Source organism: Kogia breviceps, chromosome 6 (assembly GCF_026419965.1).
Source record: "Kogia breviceps isolate mKogBre1 chromosome 6, mKogBre1 haplotype 1, whole genome shotgun sequence".
NCBI lineage: Eukaryota > Metazoa > Chordata > Mammalia > Artiodactyla > Physeteridae > Kogia > Kogia breviceps.
This window is the reverse complement of record NC_081315.1, coordinates 1,446,080-1,458,447: the sequence shown is the minus strand read 5'-3', so window position 1 is coordinate 1,458,447 and position 12,368 is coordinate 1,446,080. Positions and strand designations below refer to the sequence as shown.

General features: G+C 49.0%; 1 protein-coding gene across 4 annotated transcripts in view; it reads right to left on the bottom strand.

Annotated features, from left to right (window-relative positions):
* Window positions 1–12,368, bottom strand: part of GLRB (glycine receptor beta) — a 154,380-nt gene that overhangs the window by 129,251 nt on the left and 12,761 nt on the right. The window contains exons 1-2 of one of the 4 annotated variants that reach the window (XM_067035408.1): window positions 1,763–1,923; window positions 828–957 (exon numbers count right to left, since the gene is read on the bottom strand). The exons of the other annotated variants lie outside the window; for them this stretch is intronic. The gene's annotated coding sequence lies outside the window, so the exon portion shown is untranslated. Of the gene's footprint in view, window positions 1–827; window positions 958–1,762; window positions 1,924–12,368 lie in introns of those variants that run through there. 4 annotated transcript variants of the gene reach the window in all.

The window sequence follows — 12,368 nt, the reverse complement described above, 5'->3', positions numbered from 1 at the left end:
AGCCCTGTCCCCCATTTCTTATTTGTAGGGAATAGACACCCGCCTCCGTGGCCTTCCCTGAGTTCCAAAGGGCAAATTTGAACAGTTGCTCATCAGGGAAGGGAGAGGGTGCAGAGACCAGGGAGGGGTAGCCAAGAAACAATGGTGCAGCCTGGGGGCAGGGTCCCGGTTCCTCCTCAAGGAATGCACAAAGCTACATCACTGAGCTGTTTTGCAGATACTGAAGCCCCCATCAAAAGGAAGAGGAAGCGTTCTTCATTCCAGATAACAGGAACAACAGAAGCTCATCAGGAGACCCCCTGAGGCCAGATTAAAGGAGCACAGGCCCTGCTACACCCAGGTCCTTATCAGCAACCCCACCCTGAACCATTGCTACAAAACTCCTCACCAAATCCTCCTGGGCTGGGACACACCCCAGTCCTTGGAGGGCACAAGCCCACTGTGTCCCCCTTTGCCTGGCAAAGCAATAAACGTATTCTTTTCTACTTCACCCTGAACTCTGTCTGAGATTTGATTCAGCAGCAGTGCATGGAGGCCGAGTTTTGGCCTCAATTTCATGATTCAATTCAGTGCTCGCTGTGTATGTGGACTGACTCTCCTGGAAGCCTAGGGCCACCCTAAGTGCCCTCTTCTAGAGTTACGGTGAGCCATCTTCCTGGGGCAGGATGTGAACGTGAGGCTTTCCTCTTGGGAGCTGTGGCTCGGGCCCCAAAGCCTAGGACAAGGTATGATAAGAACACTTAACATGGATGATTTGAAACAGTCAGGTGCCAACGGAGAGCTAGGCAGCTTTCCAGAAACATCTGGAAATACGTCTCTGTGCCCACCTGGGTGCTCACGAAGCTGCAGAAACCGAGGCTTCCGAACAGTGGCAGGGCTCTTGGAACTTTGTGATCTCTGGGGCTTGAGGGTGGGTGGTAAGCTGAGACTGCACTCCACGTGCTGACTGATTCTTCCCTGCGAGAGTCCAAAAGTCTAGGATTGGAGTTGCTTGAAAATCAGAGCAAAGATCGCAGCTGTCAGCGGAGTGGCCCCTAAAGAATTCGGTGGGCAAATAAGTATAACATTTCCCAAAGCCAGAGGCCATAGCCTGGAAGGCAGCCAGGGTGAGTCACCGGGAAAGAATGTGACATCAGTGTTTCTTCTCGGTGAATACCCTCGGGGCTAGGGTTGAGTGGCAAATGTAGGGAAAATGTTAGCCAGAAAATCCACTGCTTGAGTTAGGAAACCGTGCAGTGTTGGAGAAGGGCATGGGAAACGGGGAGGGGAGTCCCAGGGCGAATAGGAGAGAAGTAGGGCCGGGACATGTGCCACGGCAGAGGCCCCCGTAGCTATGGCAAGGGCGCCAGTCCCCGGGGAACCCCGCCTGCCCTCTCTCCCCGGCACCCTGTCCCCATCCTGGGAACATCAGCAGCTCAGAGACAGGAGGGCTCTTGGAGAAGCCAGCTGGGGAAAGAGGAGAGGGTGAGACCGCCTGCCAGGGCCCCGTCCCCACGGCAGAGCTCATGGGCTGGGTAGGAGCTGGAACAAGGAAAAAGCTTTGGGAGACGGAAGTTGGGACATTAGGTTGGAGCAACCCTTGAAAAACTAAAAAATGACACCGTGCTAATACCTGAAAAGCACTGCAAGGCCGGGGCCTTTGCCCAAGACACTGTTAACGGAAGCAGGAGAGAGGGGCCCAAAGGCAAACTTGTAAAGCAGGGGTGGATGGCAAAAAGTCGTTTCAGCTCGCACCTCACCACCTATGCCTAATTTTACGAACCTCTTTCAGTCGTCACGGAGACATTTCCTGTCCACACGCGAGCGTCTCTTTCCTGGGCACTCTTCACAATTCTGCGCAGATCTGGTGATGCAGTGGCCCGTGTTACAATTCGAATTGCGTGTCAGTTAACAGCTACCAGATTTCAATTGTTGCAGAAATTCTTCTTTTCATGAACTAGTAGGACACTCAAGCTTTCCCTCTTTCCTGTCTTTGTTTTTGATGTTATTTTTGAATTTTATTGAAGTATCGTTCCTGTACAGTGCTGTGTTAAGTTCTGCTGTGCAGCAAAGTGACTCAGTTATAAACATATACGTTTTTCAGACTCTTTTCCAGGACGGTGCACCCCAGGATACTGACTACAGTTTCCCTGTGCTCCACAGCAGGACCTTGTTGCTTACCCATCCTATAGGTAATAGTTTGCCTCTGCTGATGTCCTTGAATTACAGATGTCATATGTTTTAGGCATTAGTCATTTGAGAACATTAGTTGAACGCTCCTGTTGCCGTGCAGCTGAAGGATATTTTCTCCTCAACCGCGTCCTTCACCAGTGACACCCCGCTCTCTACCCGCTGGCAGCCTGGGACAAAAACAGGGGGGCGGACGGGAAGAGTAACATCTGTCAACGTAAAGAAATGTGCACAACCTAAAAGTTGAGCACGGTGTTTTATTCGGGGGACGACGTCCTTAGGACTTCAGCCCGGGAGGCAGCATCTCCAGTAACCCTGAAAAAGGGCTCCGAGGAGGGGGCCAGGTTACAGAGGAGATTTTGCAACAAAGGGCAGGTAGTCTGAACAGTAAAAGATTATTGTTAGTTAAGGAAAACCAGAGACCTCAAGGAATTTAGCGCTTTTCTATGTATGGGAAGACGCTGGAGTCTGGGCTCACTGAAATCCTTCCTTGGATGTGCACCCCAGCTCTCCGCGGCCAGCGTCCTGTGCTTTCTCATCCCGAGTCTCCTTGGGCTGCCCCCTCGGGGGTGGCTGCAGTCTCACGGCTGCTAGGTGGCAGGTACTCTCTCCTTCCTGGGTTCCCTCGGGGCTCACGGCCTCACTGCTGGCTGCCATCACTGATGACTGCGACATCCTTTGCTTACTGATATGGCAGGAAATCTTCCACTTCTCATATCTTGAAAGTGACTTAAAGAAAGAAATTGATGGTGAAGGGAGAGATTGACACTGGTTTAACGTAACGCGGAGCTGCACACGGCAGGAGGTGTCCTAACCTGAAGTTAAATTTTACATCTAGGATCCGACGCTCTCCTACGCAGTCCATCTGGAGGCTGGGCGACTGTGAGATGCCGGGTCCCACTCAGTCCCTCCTGCCGCTCCTGGCCCCCCGCCCTTCCTCCTCCACCCTGCGAGGACAGGCGGCGAGAGGGGAAGGACAAGAGGACCAGGAGGTCATTCAGGGGACTTGAGGGAGAAGGAGGGGGGACTGAAAGGGAGGGTCATGGCAGGACTTGCTGTAAACAGAAGCCCAAGTCTGCAAACAGAACTGGGAATGATGGGGAAAGCCTGAAGCTCTCAAAACGTCTGGCTTTCCTTGGACAGTGCACGGCCCCGATTACCTACCAGCCTCCCTGCCTGGCCCGCCTCTAAATCAGTCTCCAGGCTGCAGCAGCAGGATCTTCCTAAACACCCCTGGGATCAATGGATCTCCTTCTCCTCTGCCTTGTCACCCCAGGACGAAGTCTAGAGGAGGCCTTGGGGTTCCCCACCCTCAGCGCTGACCCCTCCCCTTCCCTAGGCCGCAGGAGCCAATGACAGCGCACGCCTCTGTCCTAGTTCCCTCAATGAGCCACACTTCCTCTGGCTTCTAGGGCTCCGCACATGACCCTTCTGTTCTGATGAGGATGTTCTCCCATCCCACGTTCACCTGAATGTCTCCTATAACAGCTCTGCTCCGAAGCACCTCCCGCTGGGACAGCCTCTCTGCCCGCCAGGCCAGGCTCCGTTTCCTGTGCGTCCTGGAGACGCCTGCTCTTCGGTGCCTTGTGCTGAAGTGCCTGGTGTCTGGGCCTGCCCACCCTCGGACTCGGTGACAGTGGAGCTTTGGTCCCTGGTTGGTCCTCAGAACCTTGCACGTGCCTGGCACCAATGACATGCTCTGTAAACTGTCAAGGTTTCAGGGAATGGCTGGAAAGTAAAGTTTACTGGAAGACACGACATTTGACTGTTGAAACTAAAATCAAGAATTGAGGTCCTGGGCTTCCCTGGTGGCGCAGTGGTTAAGAATCCGCCTGCCAGTGCAGGGGACACGGGTTCGGCCCTGGTCCGGGAAGATCCCACTTGCTGCAGATCAACTAAGCCCGTGCGCCACAACTACTGAGTCTGCGCTCTAGAGCCCGCGAGCCACAACTACTGAGCCCACACGCCACAACTATGGAAGCCCATGTGCCTAGAGCCTGTGCTCCACGACGAGAAGCCACCACAAGGAGAAGCCCGCGCACCACAACGAAGAGTAGCCCCTGCTCGCCGCAACTAGAGAAAGGCCACGTGCAGCAATGAAGACCCAATGCAGCCAAAAATAAATAAATGTAAAAATAAAAAGAATTGAGGTCCTTGTCTTCTGAAACAGAACAGGTGTCGGTCTCCCAACAATTCTAGAGTTTGATCCCAGCAGTCATTTGATCAGCTCCAAGGACGGTTCTCTCTTACAGAACTTCTCTTTTTTATTATAAAAATTTTGGATGAGTGTGTTCCCCCAGCAGGCTCTCAACACATGAGAAAGGCCATATTGCCTCCGTTCCGATATTGGGTTACCGCACTGCGGGCATTCAACAGTCTTTGCTAATGTTTGGTGGACCGTCTTAGGGAAATTAATCCTCTCGGGAGTGTGATCCCTCTAGTGGCTGATCTATGTTACTACAGATTTTTACTTGATAAAACCCTTGCTATGAACCAGGTCAGCCAAATACGTAACAACAGGATTACATGTCCGTCTATCAGTTTTTGTTTTGTTTTTTCTTTTTTTAGTAGAGGGAAGGATTATTTATGTATTTCTTTTGGCTGTGCTGGGACTTCGTTTCTGTGCGAGGGCTTTCTCTAGTTGCGGCGAGCAGGGGCCACTCTTCATCGTGGTACCCGGGCCTCTCACTATAGCGGCCTCTCTTATTGCAGAGCACAGGCTCCAGACGCGCAGGCTCAGTAATGGTGGCTCATGGGCCCAGCTGCTACCGCGGCATGTGGGATCTTCCCGGACCAGGGCTTGAACCCGTGTCCCCTGCATCGGCAGGCGGATTCTCAACCACTGCGCCACCAGGGAAGCCCCGTCTATCAGTTTTACTCTGTGATGTTAGCAACATCTTGTCTTTTATACACCTTTTGATTGAGGAGAAGGAACAGGTGGGGAAAAGAATTCATTAATCACACTTAACAAATATGAATTCACTGCATTCTTGATCTCTTAATACATGCCTAATGAGCAATAATAATTCTTTAATGGACACTTAAGAAGAGAATGTGTTTGAGTTTTCGTGAGTATATTAGTATATATATTTTAAATAAAATCTTTTTACCATCAAAAACTTAAATAACGTTGTTGTTTTCTGTATATTGCCACGCGTCTGGTAACAGGGACGTGCAGACCAAATGATATACACTTCCTATTTGGAATCTGTTCAATTGTGGATACATTCACAGGGCTCAGCCTATTAACATTTGACTTGATGCCGTGGACTTCCAAAAAAAACATATTTTTAGTCTTCTCCTGTTCGTGTGAGTGGAGCCTACCAATTGCTGAAAACTTATGGCGATGTGGTCAAAACCGTTCTTGGCATTTTTTGCTTTGGCTACATGAGGATGGCTCCAATTTGCACACTTGTCACACGTGGCATCGAGAAATGCTTTGCTAGCAGCTTCATGATATCACAATAATTTACTTTTTAATTTACTCTTCTGATATAACTATATCCATAATTAATATGGCTAATTTTGTTTTTAACAAACATCTATCCCAAAGTACTTTGTTGTATGCAAAAGAATTTTGGGGGTACCAGTCATGAAAACCAACAGGGCAGGCATTGCTCAAAATACAGGTTTTAAAGCATGTTATATTCTTGTGTTATGCTCAGATGCACAGGCGTTTATTTCTTTAGCAAACGTTTAATGAACATCAGCCATGGGCCTGATTTTGCGACACAACTCCTGTCTCAAGAATCTGGGGAGGGGGCCCGTGGTGAACATGTATGAATTAACACTCATAACCCAGTGCAGTCAGTGGAGTCACGGAGATGCTCACCCACTCCGTGATCTCAGGGCAGAGTCACGTAACTCAGCACGGAGCTTTCCAGAGGGAAATGGTGTCAGAGCTGTGCCCTCACAGGTACATGGACATTAGCCAGGGAGGAAAAAGTGAAGAAAACATTGTAAGCAAAAGTATGAAGGCAAGAAAGAGCCTGATGTGCAGGAGGAAATACACCTTGTTTGGTCCTGTGGGGACCCGACGCCGAAGCTGCAGAGTTGAAACTGACGACAGGATCCTGACGATCGGGCCACGCCACCCATCGTGACGGAGAACAGCTGAAGACCATTAAGAATGGGGGCGAGGGCTTCCCTGGTGGCGCAGTGGTTGAGGGTCCGCCTGCCGATGCAGGAGGCACGGGTTCGTGCCCCGGTCCGGGAGGATCCCACATGCCGCGGAGCGGCTGGGCCCGAGAGCCATGGCCGCTGAGCCTGTGCGTCCGGAGCCTGTGCTCCGCAGCGGGAGAGGCCACAGCAGTGAGAGGCCCGCATACCGCAAAAAAAAAAAAAAAAAAAAAAAAAAAGAATGGGGGCGATGGGGCTTCCTTGGTGGCGCAGTGGTTAAGAGTCCGCCTGCCAAAGCAGGGGACACAGGTTCGAGCCCTGGTCCGGGAAGATCCCACATGCCGCGGAGCAACTAAGCCCGTGCGCCACAACTACTGAGCCTGTGCTCTAGAGCCCGTGAGCCACAGCTACTGAGCCCACGTGCCACAACTATGGAAGCCTGTGCGCCTAGAGCCCGGGCTCGGCAACAAGAGAAGCCACTGCAATGAGAAGCCCGTGCACCGCAACCAAGACCCAAAGCAGCCAAAAATAAATAAATAAATAATAAACCTTAAAAGAAAAAAAAGAACAGGGATGACATGACATGGTCGCACTTGGAAAGAAGAAGGTGTGAATGTGAGAAAGAGGAGACCAGAAACGGCAAGGCCAGTTACAAGGCAGCTAAAATCGCTCAGGCAACAGTCATGAAGGACTTAAGTAGAACAATAGTAGTAGGACTGGGAGGGCTGGGAGGGCTGGGAGGGCTGGGAGGGGCACCAGGAACTGAGGACTCTTTTAAAGGTCAAGCTGGCTGTCTCTGTGCTACGAGAAGGGATCAGGACGATTTCCTGGACTCCGGTGATAAACCAGCTACGAGGATGTGTTTTACAAGTGACGGAAACCTCATTTCAAAGCGGCTTAAAAAGAAATGAGACTCAATTGGGAGACTGGCATTGATACATACACACGACTATATATAAAATAGGTAACGAATAAGGACCTGCTGTAGAGCCCAGGGAACGCTGCTCAGTGCTCTGTAATGACCTATATGGGGACAGATTCTAAAAAAGAGTGGATACATGTAACGTCTAACTGAGTCCGTTTGCTGTACACATGAAACTAACACATCATTGTAAGTCAACTAGACTCCCCAAAAAATTAATTTTAAAAAGAAGAAATGAGGGCTTCCCTGGTGGCGCAGTGGTTGAGAATCCGCCTGCCGATGCAGGGGACGCGGGTTCGCGCCCCGGTCCGGGAGGATCCCACGTGCCGCGGAGCGGCTGGGCCCGTGAGCCGTGGCCGCTGAGCCTGTGCGTCCGCAGCCTGTGCTCCGCAACGGGAGAGGCCACAACAGTGAGAGGCCCGCGTACCACAAAAAAAAAAAAAAAAAAAAAGAAGAAATGAGACCAAGACTTTCTTGCTTCAGGCATGAAGCTCACACAAACCATCTGAGGCTTAGAGCCTCTGTGCCTCCCCTCCCCCAACTTGGAGCCCACCCCACAAATGCCCTGGCCAGCCCTCTGTGTCTCCGGGAGCCCCCGGGGCCTCTCCAAACTCCAGCAATAAGATTTACCCCTGGGCCAGCAGGTAACATCTATGAATCGGCTCCAGCACCACGGCTGATTTTTAGGGCTGGACAAATTGGTAAATCCTTTGGCCGCTTTGATACCGGACTCATGGCACAGATTCATTTTATATTAGACACAGGTAACACAGAGTGCTTTGTTCTATTAGATCATGGGGCTGATTCATCCGATTTGGTGAGCAGGAATTGGTAAGTTCTCTGGATGCCCCAATAAGACACATGGGTGCTATCATGTAAAGCTTAAACAGATTCGGGGGCCTGGCACATGGGTGAAGCTTTAGGGGTCCCGTGATCTGAGTCAGACTATGATGCTCCTTCCATACCGACAGATATATTCCCAGAGCTTACGGTCCCCTAGAAGCAAACCCTGAGACAAGGCTTAAAGTGCAATAAGTTTAAAAGGTGATCTCAACGAGCACCGATAGGGAAATAGGAAAGTTAAACCAAAGACTATTTTACAAGCAGATTACCATTGTGTAAGCAGAACCTAATCCCGTGGGGATCCTAGCAGCCAATAAGGCTTAAACTCAGCGTTGACCCACTTGAGGGACAAAGGAGCTGGGATATTTATGCACCAGCTTCCACTAGAGACTGGTTAAGAGCTAACCATGGAGAGTTGATTCCACAGTACTTCTGGCCTCTGTGCAGTTCTGATCACCAAGAAAACAGTCAGTCAAGGTTTCTGGAATCACGTATAAGAGAATCCTGCTTATTAAAATGCTAGTTACCAGAACTTGTTAAATGATGCATGGACCGACTGGCTGACAAGTCTATATTATTTGTAGCCTATTTGTTCAGCTCCACTGTTAACTATCCACATACCTATACCTTGTGCAAGGGTTGGACCCCAGCTCAAAAGTAGACTTCCGGAAGCTACTAGCTTTTCATGAGTTCGGTTCCAAATAGTATGTCCGTTCTACACACCAAGTTCTATTTTGTCTCTTATTCCTCATCACCGATTGCTTTTCTTACAGTGAAACTGGCTTCCTTAGAAACAGAAACACAAATACTGATGTTGTGTGCGGCCACCGTGCTTCTGTCTGCTTTGCGCCGCGATGCTGGACGGTCCAATGAGGAGCCTCTGCCTCCCGGCCGCCGTCACAGCGCAATGACCCCACAGCGGTGAGTATGATGGGGGCAGGCGTTACGGCAGATCCATGTTTTAGGTTTGTAACTTCTTAACTACTATCACTACGCGAAAGCAAAAGAGACTTTATATACAAACAGGAAATAAAAGCAAGCACTGAGTCAAAAGGTGCCTGTGCCGGCAGTCAGAAGTCAGCCCTAGGAAGGCTGGGATGAGGAGGGGGTACTTTCCAGACCCACTTCTGGCCCTTGGTCAGCTCATCCGCTCCCCTCGCTGCTTCTCCAAGGCGGTGTCTGACCACCACGTCCGATGGAAAGATTCCAGTAGGGAGACTTGTGGAACGAGGTATGGTCCCTGCCGCATCTGTTGGGCTCAGTGGTTCAACACATCACTCAAGATACCGCTGGCGCACGGCCATCACCTCTGGTGGCCCAGTTCGCTTTCCCAGTGGAGTAACACAAGCCTCCCTGCTGCGAGGTCGGAGCCTCTGGTTACTACGCCTCGTGAAATGCGGCGACTGCCCGCTCGCCGCTCCGGCGGGCTGTGGGAGTGACGCGGGACACTGAAGCCATCTTCTGAGTTTCAGACTCGAGCCTTCGTGCTCCATCAGGACACAGCGATCTTGCCTCCTTACGGTGATTAATGCCACTTAGTTCCTCCAGCGGATACAGGAGGCTCCTTTCCTCTACTCTTGGAGTGTGGGCATGGTGAGCCCAAAAGGACCAGGAGGGAGTGATGCTTTCGTAGCATCAGTATTGCCTCCGGTAGCTGCTCTCCCCCAAAGCCCAGGATGAAGACCACGAGTTTACTAGAGCCTCCTCTCCTTCTACCCTTGATTCCAAAACCATGTATTTTCACTACCAGGGACACAGCTCCGTGGAATGGCCATAGGTTTAAGGTATATATCACATCCTGAAGGTCAGAGCCTCAACTCTACAGGCTATCATCTTTAAGCTGGCACCTTATTTACTTTTCTCTGAGGCTATTCCAACTTCTGTCAGACCAAGAGCATCCAGGTCAGTCTACACATGACGAGATCAGTGGATTCTATTATCATGTGCCCACTGTCTCACCTGCTTTACTTTGAGAAAGGTCCCTTGGACTGAGGTGATGTTTTGTAGGATGTTAGTAAACCAGACACAGTGAGCTTTTACTAGAAGAATTAGACAAAAATAAATAAATAAATAAAATAAAGAAAACAGTAAGGATATAGAAGATCTGAACGACACTACTATCAACCACCTTAACCAGTAACTGCAAACATACAGTCTTCTCAAATTTGAACAATTACCCAGTTAAACCTTCTACGAGGTCAGTGTTACATTAATACCAACTCTAGAAAAACGCATTCCAAATAAAGAAAACTACAGACCCTAGACACAAAAAGCTTTAATAAATCCAGTATTTGTCAACTGAATATAACTAAGGAAACTAAGAAAACTACCAGTAGAAGGAAACTTTCTCAACCTGATAAAAACCTACAGCCAACATCAGCTGTGAGGTGAAAGTCTAGATCCATAATTCTCTGGGATCGGGAGGGAGGAAAGGATGTACATTCTCCTCACTTGTAATCCACATCTTCCTGGCTACACTAGCTACTGTAACATAGCAGGAAGAAGAAATAAGTGACACAGAGGTTCGAAAGAAAGAAACAAAACTCTCTATGTGCAGTTTCCCTGGGCTGCCGTAACAAATAGCTCAAACAAGGTGGCCAAACACAACTAAGTAATTTCTGGGAGCCAGAAGTCTAAAATCAAGGTCTTGGCAGGGCCATTATCCCCCTGAAACTTCTAGAGGGAAGAGCTTCCCTGTCTCTCCCCATCTTCTGGTGAGGCTGTCAATCCCTAGCGTCCCTGGCCTTGTAGCTAGTTAACTCCACGAGCTGCCCTAATCTTCACAGGGTGCTCTCTTCGTGCATCCGTGTCTGCACGCGGCCATCCTCCTTTAGAGACACCAATCCGATCGGATTAAGGTCCATCCGAATGATAGCAGTGTGTCGGTTTGCTGGGGCTGCCATACCCCAGCAAAGAGCCCAAAGTGCCGAAGCCCGGGTGGCTTAGACCAGACAGGTTTATGTTCTCACAGTGCTGGAGATCCGAAGTCCGAGCTCAAGGCGGGGGCATTTCTGGCTTCTTGGAGGGCTCTCTCCTTGGCTCACACGTGGCCGCTTTCCTGCTGGGTCTTCACATGGTCATCCCATCAGGTCCCTACCAGTGTCTACATGCGGCAAACCTTCCCAAAGCGTACACTTAAAACGCACAAATTAATCGTATACAAATGATAAGACAATGGATTATTTAAATTAAAAACCAATCTGCAATGAACTCTTCCACTCACCCCTTCTAGCTACTGTCATCGCCTTACCACTAAAACTGCTTCTGTCAAGGTCAGCAGTAACCTCCATGGTCCCAGATCCAATGTGCTCTTTATCTAAGTTCCCACAGACGCTACCCAGTAACCACGTTCCTTACCTCTAACAACTGAACGCGTACTTTTTCCCCAGCTCTCCTGACAACATGTCTTGTGTTTGTTACACCTAACAAGACTGGCTCTTTTTAGACCCCTTTTCTCAATTGTTCTTCTCGACCCAAAGTCTACATATTAGAGATTCTCAGGGCTTCAGCCTGGCTACTCTCAATCGTCTCCCAGGACCTAGCACAGTGCTAGCACAGATACTCACAGTCAATACTGTTTTGGAAAAAGGTGAAAATAAAATACTGAAAATACAACTTCAGAATACACCTGTATCAATGACAGTATTATGATGCATGATCTGCAAAAGAGTCTCTAAGATGCTAATCATGGCACTTTAAATCAGTCAATACTATAAGATATTGTACATTCATTTCTCTGTCCGCTCACCCTAAAAATGATTTTGGTCCGCATACTCAAATCAAATGTATCCATAATGCATTCCAATTCCTCTTTATGGTTCCTTTTATGCGACAGAGGGAAATAAACATCCCATAAGTGACAGAGCTATGATTTGAGCCAGATCAGACTGTCTCTAGAGCCTACGTACAGAATAATGTGTCAGCATCTTTAGAGGAAAACAAAAGTTGTAGTTTCCTCTCCTTAAAAACTCAGCTATTTGTTTGTGTTGTTCCAACTAGCTATATTTTCCTTGAGAAGAAAGGTAGGAAGCATACGACTTTAAACAATTTTTAAAATGCGATGTCTAACTTCCAACGGCAATTCTGAAAAAGGTGGACAGTAGTATTTAAATTTATGCATAATAATGGTTGCTTTTTCTTTCAAAATATGTCCAATAGTCACCATAGTAACAGATACAGAGTCTCCTGTATGTGCCTCCTGGTGTTATGAATGTGAATAACCGCCCAATATTAGACTCAGAGGGAGGCAAAGAACGAAATCCATAGCAGAATGTCAGGACATAAGTCTTAATAACTGTAGTGTTTTAAATTTACA